Source organism: Hyperolius riggenbachi, chromosome 3 (genome assembly GCF_040937935.1).
Source record: "Hyperolius riggenbachi isolate aHypRig1 chromosome 3, aHypRig1.pri, whole genome shotgun sequence".
Classification (NCBI taxonomy): Eukaryota; Metazoa; Chordata; class Amphibia; order Anura; family Hyperoliidae; genus Hyperolius; species Hyperolius riggenbachi.
In genome coordinates, this window is record NC_090648.1 from 20,054,122 (window position 1) to 20,063,264 (window position 9,143).

General features: G+C 42.3%; 1 pseudogene; it reads left to right on the top strand.

Moving 5' to 3' along the window:
• The first annotated feature begins 2,153 nt into the window (after positions 1-2,153).
• Positions 2,154-6,842, top strand: LOC137561893 (up-regulator of cell proliferation-like; annotated as a pseudogene).
• The last annotated feature ends 2,301 nt before the right edge of the window (positions 6,843-9,143 follow it).

The following is a 9,143-nucleotide window of genomic DNA, read 5'->3' on the forward strand; positions in this document are numbered from 1 at the left end:
CACATCCTAGTTTTTACAAAAATTTAAGTTTTTTTTTTTTTTTTTTTTTTATTATTTTGATAAAAAAAAAAATTGCAGCAGCAATCAAATGACACCAAAAGAAAGCTCTATTTGTGAGAAGAAAAGGAGGTAAAATTAATTTGGGTGCCAGTTTTATGACCGAGCCATCAACCTGTTAAAGTTGTGAAGTGCGGGATTGTAAAACATGGCCTGGTCACTAGGGAGGTATAAACCTGTGGTTAAAGGGCCAAAAGTAACGCACTTAAAACAGGTGAAGAATCAATCGCATGTAAAACATCAAAAGGAGTTGGTTCACCATTCCATCAGCAGTCTCCCCTTCCCTCAGTGCTGTGGCTGCAGACGTGTAGATGGTAACACATCCGGGTGTTCTATGAGGTGGGCGGGTCCTACCTTTTGCATGCCAAGAGATATACAGACGGTTGCCATGGTAAGCGGCAACGCATTATCTACACGCCCGTGATAATGGCTGCTGAGGGAAGGGGAGGCTGCAGATGGGATGGGGAGCCAACTCCTTTGGGGTTTTACATGCAATAGATTCTTCAATTGTTGTAAGTGCATTATTTTGTTTACCCTTTTATTAAATACCCAGTTAATGCACCAGAGAGAGCTTCCTTTTTATCCCTAGACCAGGCATGGGCTAACTTGGCCCTCCAGCTGTTAAGGAACTACAAATCCCACAATGCATTTGCCTTTTGAGTCATGACTGTGGCTGTCAGACTCCTGCAATGCATTGTGGGACTTGTAGCTCCTCAACAGCTGGAGGGCCAAGTTTGCCCATGCCTGCCCTAGACTACATGCATCGCACAACCCACATTTGGAAGCTGATACGAACCACAATGTCTGGGACTCTCTGCATTATCCCCCTCCCTGTGTCTCTTGATCCTCCTGTATGCCTCCAGCTCCCGAACACCCCCCCCATCTGTTCCTCTACTCCTATGTCTCCTGCTCCTCATGTATGTTCCGCCCCCGTGTATAATTAGCAGAAGCGGCAGCAGTGCACCGACTCTCCTCATCCATGGCTCCTCCAGCTACAGCAGACCTCTCCTCTCCTGCAAGGCTCCCCTAGTATCAGCTACTGCTGATGAAGCCAACACTAGGGGATCCTTGCAGGAGAGGATGGGGGATGGAGGGCAATTGGGGACAGAAGGGAGCACATAGGGGATAAAGGACACAATCATCAGACTGGTTTTAGCCCGCTAAACCTAGCTGTGTCTTATATTCTGGTGCATGTTCCACACCAAAATTTGGATGTGGTATAATTGGTGTTTATGGTGGCCACGAGAGTTCTATTATACTGTAGAACACCACTGGTTTTGAAACGTAGCAGCTATGGTGGTACTGCAAGTTAGTTAGGCATAGGTGGGTGGAGGGTTGGGTGTAGGGAGACTGGGATTAGGGTTCAGAATAGGTGGGAGAGGTAGGGGTTAGGCATTGGTAGAGGAGGGCTCGTGTGAGAGAAGTTAGGGTTAAGTCCTACCAGTGAATTCCTGGCTATTATCCTGGAAGTATAAATATGAATCTGTTCAGTCCATCCAGTGGAGAGCTATGGCCAATCCAATCCAATACACTGGATGTTGATTTCTTCAGGTCTGGTAACTGATATGAAACTTCAGGCTTGGGCAATGCACTTGACTTATTGAAGCAATTTGTTTTAATATGCCATTGGCTGGCCTTACTAAGGGGACTCTTTTAAACTTTAAAATGTAGTTGACCTGAAGCATGGCATGCTCCGGTACCGCATTACTGTTCGCAGACCATGCAAAGATTACTTATCGAGCCGCCCTCCTCTTCAAGCATGAGTACCTGGGCAGTAAGCCAGAGCTGCTTGTGCGTGAGTGGCTCTGTTACTGCCTCTGCGTGGCCAAAATTGGGCACTTGAAGCATGGCTGTGGCACTTGGCGCATGGCACTGATTAGCTGGAGGGTCCACAATTGGCAACGGCAGACCAGAGGATGCTGTGGAAGCCTCATTAGTATCCAGAGGCTTCTCTCGCCTTAGACCAGTATGTTTCTCTGAACCCAAGCTTTGATTCATGTTCTCTTTAAATGTTAGAATCATTTTTGTAAGAAAATTTCGACTTAAGTGTGCCTATTTTTTTTTCCCTCACAGGAGCAGAAAAGCCGTTTCATGAACTTGTGGAAACCATGAAAATGACACATCACCTGACATCAAAATTGACCCTGAGGGACATCTTGAGCATTGGCATAGAAGACTTGCTTGAAAAACCAGCTGAAACTGCAGAAGATCTTGCCTGGAATTACTTACGGAAAGTGATGGTCTTAAACAGAACAGCAAGAGATGGTCTCCTTATGGAAGAGCAGTCTATTGATAATGAAGATCTGTTCAACATTTCTATTACTGAAAGCATTAGCAACTCATCAGCTTCCATCCACCCCTTGGATGTCCTGTGTGTTCTCCTGCACTGCACAGACAGCTTTCTACAACAAGAGATTCTAACCAAAATGTCCATGTGTCAGTTTGCTGTCCCACTGCTGCTCCCTGCTGGTGATGGTTCACGCTGCAAGCTCTTGCTGTGGGCTATTAGAGACATTGTGAAGAAGTGGAGGCCTCAAACATTAGCTGGCAGTAAAGGGTTCAGAGAAGATAATGTGGATAAAATTTCAATGCCATTTTTCTCTTTTGTCAGGATGGGGGAAAACAAATTATCCAAGTCTAAGATCCTAAACCAAATCCTTAATCCATCTCAGTTTCATAACAACTTCTTCATACATGACAGCATGAATGGAGGCAACATCACCAGGAAAATATCTGATGGACTTGTGGAACTCTCCTGGTATTTTCCCTTAGGCAAGTCTGATATGTTTCCAGAGCCCGTTGCAGTTACTAATCTACGGGGAGATCTATCCTCACATTTGGATCAGTTCTTGTTCCTAACTCGAATCTCATCTGCAGTCTTTATATTCGTTGAGGATATTTCCTGTAGAGACTTTGCACTGCTATCAACTCTCTCTAACACAGAGACTCAATATTACTTCATTCTTAGTCCAGGACATGGCAAAAAAGTTAACACCGAGATATTAAAGACCCTCCAAGAGCTAAGCCCAATACTAAGACTGAAAAAATCGAATGTGATTGTATATTCGGGTGGAACAAACGAAGCTGCATTTACAGTCAAAATACAGAGCAGTATTGCAAATTGTATAAACAATAACGTAAAAAGAATCATGATGAGGGAATTTGAGAGTAAAATCGATGGACTGAAGATTGACATAGACGAGAGAACACCTGACTGTCAGAAGGCCAAGGTACTTGCCTTAAATGTTACAGAAGAAATAGATGATGTGGCTGAGTACAAACAGAATTCAATGGTGTTACAGGGAGAACTATGGAAACAGCTCTCAAAGATAGAAAAAGAACGCTGCAGAATGACTAAACAAGGGTGTAAAGATGCACAACAATATCTAGATGAGCTTAAAAATAATTACTATTCACTGCACAAGAAACAACATGCTCATGAACTGCCTCGTGGAATCATGCTCTTCATTGACGCTGTCGCTCATTTGAACATGTCTGAAAAACATTTTTTTCTGAAATGGTTGAAGTTTGAACTTGATTCTATTGCCAGAAATAATTTGTCGATGTTACAAGCGGTCTACAAAGAGAAATGCAATGTTACATCTTATAATACTGAAGAACTCAAAAAGATAGACCAGAAAATATCTGATAGTTCTTTAGGAATTGAGCATTTCTTGCGTGAGATGGGACAGTTTTATGAGGCTGAGTGTTCTATGATTAAAGAAAATAAATTGGATAAAGTCAGAAAACAATTTACTGGATTGCCTGGGATAGCTGCTGATCTTTTGCTGGAGGGGTTCCCATTAGAGCTGATAGATGGAGATGCCTCCAACATCCCCCTACAATGGATACTGGCTGTACTGACAGAGCTTAATACCAAAACAGGAAATAACTGTAGAATGAGAGTAATAACTGTGCTGGGAGCGCAGAGTACTGGAAAGTCCACCCTTCTGAACACCATGTTTGGACTGCAATTCCCGGTGGCCAGTGGAAGATGCACAAGAGGGGCCTTTATGACACTTCTCAATGTGCGAGAGAACTTGCAGAATGAGCTGGGCTGCCAGTTTATCATGGTGATTGACACAGAGGGATTGAAAGCTCCAGAACTGGCATGTTTGGAAGGCAGCTATGAACATGACAATGAGCTTGCCACATTAGTGGTCGGGTTGAGTGATGTCACTATAGTTAATATGGCCATGGAAAATGCTACAGAAATGAAAGATATTCTACAGATAGTGGTCCATGCATTTCTTAGAATGAAAGAAGTAGGAAAGCGACCCAACTGCCAGTTTGTTCACCAAAATGTGAGTGATGTCTCTGCACATGACAAAAACATGAGAGACCGGAAGAAGCTCTTGGAACAATTGAATGAAATCACAAAAATAGCTGCAGAAATGGAAAGGAAAACTGAGATAAAAAGATTCTGTGATGTCATGGATTATAATCTAGAAAAAGACAACTGGTACATCCCTGGCCTTTGGCTTGGGGTTCCACCAATGGCTCCAGTAAACTCTGGGTACAGTGAACAGGTACATGAATTGAAAAAGTATTGATTAGAATTCATGAAAAGCAAGTCTCTGAAAAGCCCTTTAACCATTCCAGAATTTACAACTTGGATAGAAAGTTTATGGAATGCAGTAAAACATGAAAAATTCATCTTTAGCTTCAGGAACAGTTTAATGGCAGATGCATATAATAAGCTTTCTATGGTCTACTCACAATGGGAATGGGAGTTTCGAAAAGCTGTCCACAGCTGGTTAATCAACACTGAGACCAACATTAAAAACCAGTCAGCAGATAGTATGAATGACTATTTGTTGTGTTCTGAATACAGGAGTGAGCTCAGTATATTGCTATTCCAAGAAAAGAATAAAATGATAGATTTATTGGATAAGTATTTTGACGATAAATCTGAGAATGTTCACCTTCTAGAGCGATACAAACTGGACTTCATCTTGAGTGCGGAATTCCTCAGAAAAGAATTGGAACGAAATGCTCTTAGCAAATGTGATGAGGCCATCTACATCCAGAAAGGGAAGTTCAAAATTCAGAGTATCCAGAATAGTGCTCAGAAGTTGATTGAGGATAAAATCACAGATCTCCTAGCACGATGTCAAGAGCAAAATCAAACATTTAGTGTGTCGGAACTAGAAAAGGAATTTGATGATATGTGGGAGAAGACCCTAAAAAAACTACGGTTGGAGAAATTAAAAAGGCGTACTGTTGGCAAATCCATGCTACAGCAACTGATTAATGACATGAGTCGTAAAGGATCTGCTATAAATCAATCCTTAGGGGAAATGAAAGATTTACAAGAAGAGAATTTTGGAATTGATGAAGTAAAAGAGGGCGGATGGGTTGAAAGATTCCGAAATTTCATAACCGGTGTTCCGAATCCTAGTAAAAAGGAATTTCATGAGAAAATAAAAGACTTTGCTTTTTCAATTATGGAAAAATGTGACGTTTATATCCAAGAAAAGGTGAGTTCTACAGAGGATTATGATGACACTTACTGCCAGGAATTACTCCACATGATCAATATTGAGATTTCTAACCAGCCCAAAAACTTTCGTCTCTCTTCACAGCTAGAATTACGCATCAAACGTTACATTCTTGGGAAAGCTTCTGCAGAGTTTCAGAAAATGCACGATGCTTTCATTGCCGAGAATGATCCAAAATGCAGCCTAAATAGGCTAAAACCTGAGTATTTAGGTACTTTCATCTCCACATTTTTACAAAAAGATGTGTGTCAAACTAAAGCCAAACAATTTTGTGATCAATGCTTAAAGCCAGCTTTGATGGATGCTGTGTTCAGACATCTAGGAAATGACATAATAGATGACATAAAACACAGTTCAGGTAATGAAAAATTCTGCAGTAGGACTTATTTTCAAAGTTTTCTGTTATGGGAACTACTGGAAGAACACTCATTTTCAAAGTATTTAAACTATATTGAATCCTATGAGACGTACACAAGGCGTTGGATTATAAACTACATTGAAAATAAATATGCAAACCCTGAAACCTTGAATTGCTTAGAAGAAGACCTTCTTTCCTTCATGAGTGAGAAAGTTATGGAAGCTCTTGCAGATGAGAAATGCCTTACAGCTCCATCTATCTCAGATTTTCTGAAACAATTTTGTGAGATGTTGAAAAATGAACTTGTGATTCCATCTTATCAAATGAATGCGGTGTCTTTCCAGAACAATGCACCAGTGGATCAGTTTTCTTCAGACGTTCAGCTCTTCCTCAAGGGACAAACGCTATCGCAAATTTCATCACAGCTAAAAGCTATGACTATAAAGTCTGTGCTTGCCAAAGTGACCGTACGTCCTCAGGATGAATTGTTCAGGCAGGTGGTTGGCTGTGGGAAGCTGTGTCCATTTTGTAAGGTTCCCTGTGAGGGTGGAGGACTTCAGCACGCACAGCACTTTGCTACTATCCATAGACCTGAAGGACTAGGAAGATACAGATGGACAAATGATGGCAGGCTATGTACTCAAATATGCAGCACGTCCATCGTAAGCTCATATAGATTTAAAAATGACGATACCAGAGGGAGGTATTTCCCGTACAAGCAGTACTGGAAAATTTACCCAAACTGGGACATTAAGCCAGATCCTGCCATCCAGTCTTCGGATTATTGGAAGTACGTTTTTGTAAAGTTTAATGAGAAGTTTGCTAGAGCATACGATGCAAGACCAGCAAAGCTACCTCGGGGCTGGAAGTATATTACAAAACAGCAAGCTCACCGGTGCCTACAAGAAGCCTGCAATGATACTTAGCCAGTAAATCTGTTAATGAGTTTGATACAAAATGTATTTTAAAGCCCTTCTCCAGGAGAGGTTTTCCTAACAGTATAGTCTCCTAAGGGTAGATGCTGTTCAGTGTTTCCCAGTAAACTAGGAAGCTCCCCTTTTTCCAATCCTGAAAGCGAACCATCTAATGTTCCCTCCCTGCAGTCTGAACATCAACTTTCGGTTCAACTCAATGGTAAAGAGGCCTGAGTTGACGCAACATTTCTGATCCAGAAGATGCCTCTCCACTTATTGTTGCAAATGACGTTGCACATTTTATATTAAAAAAGAGGGAGGTGTCACATTATACAAACTGTACCTGGAGAAGGACTTAAATATTTTGAGAAACTGTTCGTTTGTTAAAGCTTAATTATAAAATTATTGAAAATGTCTATTGCCTTTATAATATGTTTTAATAATAATGCTAATAAAGTTTAATTTTTTTAAATTAACTAAGTCTGTACACCTTGTTTAACTGAAATTCAAGGCGGGGAGCATACCTGAACTATGCAAAATGTGAATGTTTTTCTGCAATTGGAGTTGGGAAAGAACGTCTCTGTCAAACTTACTAAAATGTCCTCCAAACTTCAGTTGGCTCTATGAATTTACACCAAAAAGTTTTGCAAGTTGTATTTTGAAGTCACTGATGATCTAAATGGTTAATAGCAAAACTCCCATACATGCTAGAATGGTTTAGCATCCTGAGCTATGCAAGCCCACATGGTTTGTGATATGGGGGTGGGGGGTGTTTTCTTAGAGAGGGTTGGCAAAGCCGCCCTCTTTCCCCAGTGACCTTGCCCATATTACGGACAAAAGAGGCTCTTCCACCTCTTGACACCCAGGAGGAGGTGTGTGTGTGTGTGTGGGGGGTGATGGTAGTTTCTGGGGGCCCCTTTAATGCCCACCCCAAGTTGGAATGGATGTAGGGGTACCACTAACCCATTTCCACAAAGAGTCAAAGAAATAAAAATGCAATAAAGACAAAATATATTTTTATTCTTAACACAGCTGAAGATCTGGTTCAAAAAGAGATTTACCTTAATAGAGGGTAGCCTCAGCATTGAGGCTTCCCTCCATGCTCCGATGTTCCCCTCCTCCCCCCCCCCCCCTTACTCAGTGCAGCCTCCCTACACATTGGGGCCGCGCTTTCCTCCTGATACAAACGCGGCCATGCATGCAGAGTAGCTCGTACACGAGCGTATCCAACTTACTCAACATGCATGGGCGTTTTCGCTTGGCTGCCCTAATGGAGAGGGTGGGGCCCTGTTCATCAAGGGAGGGACATCAGAGCACTGAGGGAAGCCTAAATTGCATTCTGGGGCTTCCCGCTCTTTAGGTAAGCATCTCATTTTGTACTTGAGCTTCGGCTTGGGTATACTTTTAACCATAGATGCCTTTTAATAATCTTATGTATCTATCTTTGAAAATGTATACCACGCTAATGAGCTTGATTGAATATCCCCAATGTACTCGCGCACATACACATATGGCCACCAACACTTGTTATATTAAAGTATAGCAAGCCCAGGCAACGCATCTTTAACATCCTTGGCAGTTATTACAAGTCGGGCTCAGGGTGGAAAAGACAAGCCAGGAGCGGTAACCCCAAGCGTGACTCATGGTAACCAGCAGCAAGACTTTGCAGAGCATAGCATGCAGCTCGTGTTTTCACTCACCTCCTGCGGGATCCAGATGCCGGCAGCTATTCTCCTTCCTGTCCTTGGAGTCTCTGCATCCCCCGGGTGAGATCAACATTTGTCATCATGACGACATATTGTAATCTTAAAATAAGATGAGAAAATGTAGGTGTGTGGCACATCCCATAGGAAATATATATACACTTGAGCCGAGCAGTATAAGTGACACTTTGCAATATGTTGATTCAGATCCCTGCACCTTGCCTGCTTGCTTTTTCCGTCAACTGGTGTGATGGACGTGTGCACAGCTGTGTATAGTGGAAAAAACACGTCAACATTCAATCTTCAAGAAAAAAGCAGTTAGCGTGCACCTTCCGTCTGAGAGTAGATGATTTAATGCCCAAAAATAGACAGTACATTCTTAATTGCAAGCAGGTTGTTCATTTCATCATACAATGACATCCCCGGATGGGGTAAACAAAGCCAGGCAAATCTTACGTGACCGTTGGTAGCAGGGGTGTGAGAGTGGGAGGTGGGTGGAGGCTGTAGCGGTGGAGCGACGGCCGTTTCGCGTCTGTCTGACGCTTGGTCACGCGTACCACTGTGAAGTGCGGAAGTGAAAGACCCGATCTATAGCGGGGAGAAGTCCCCG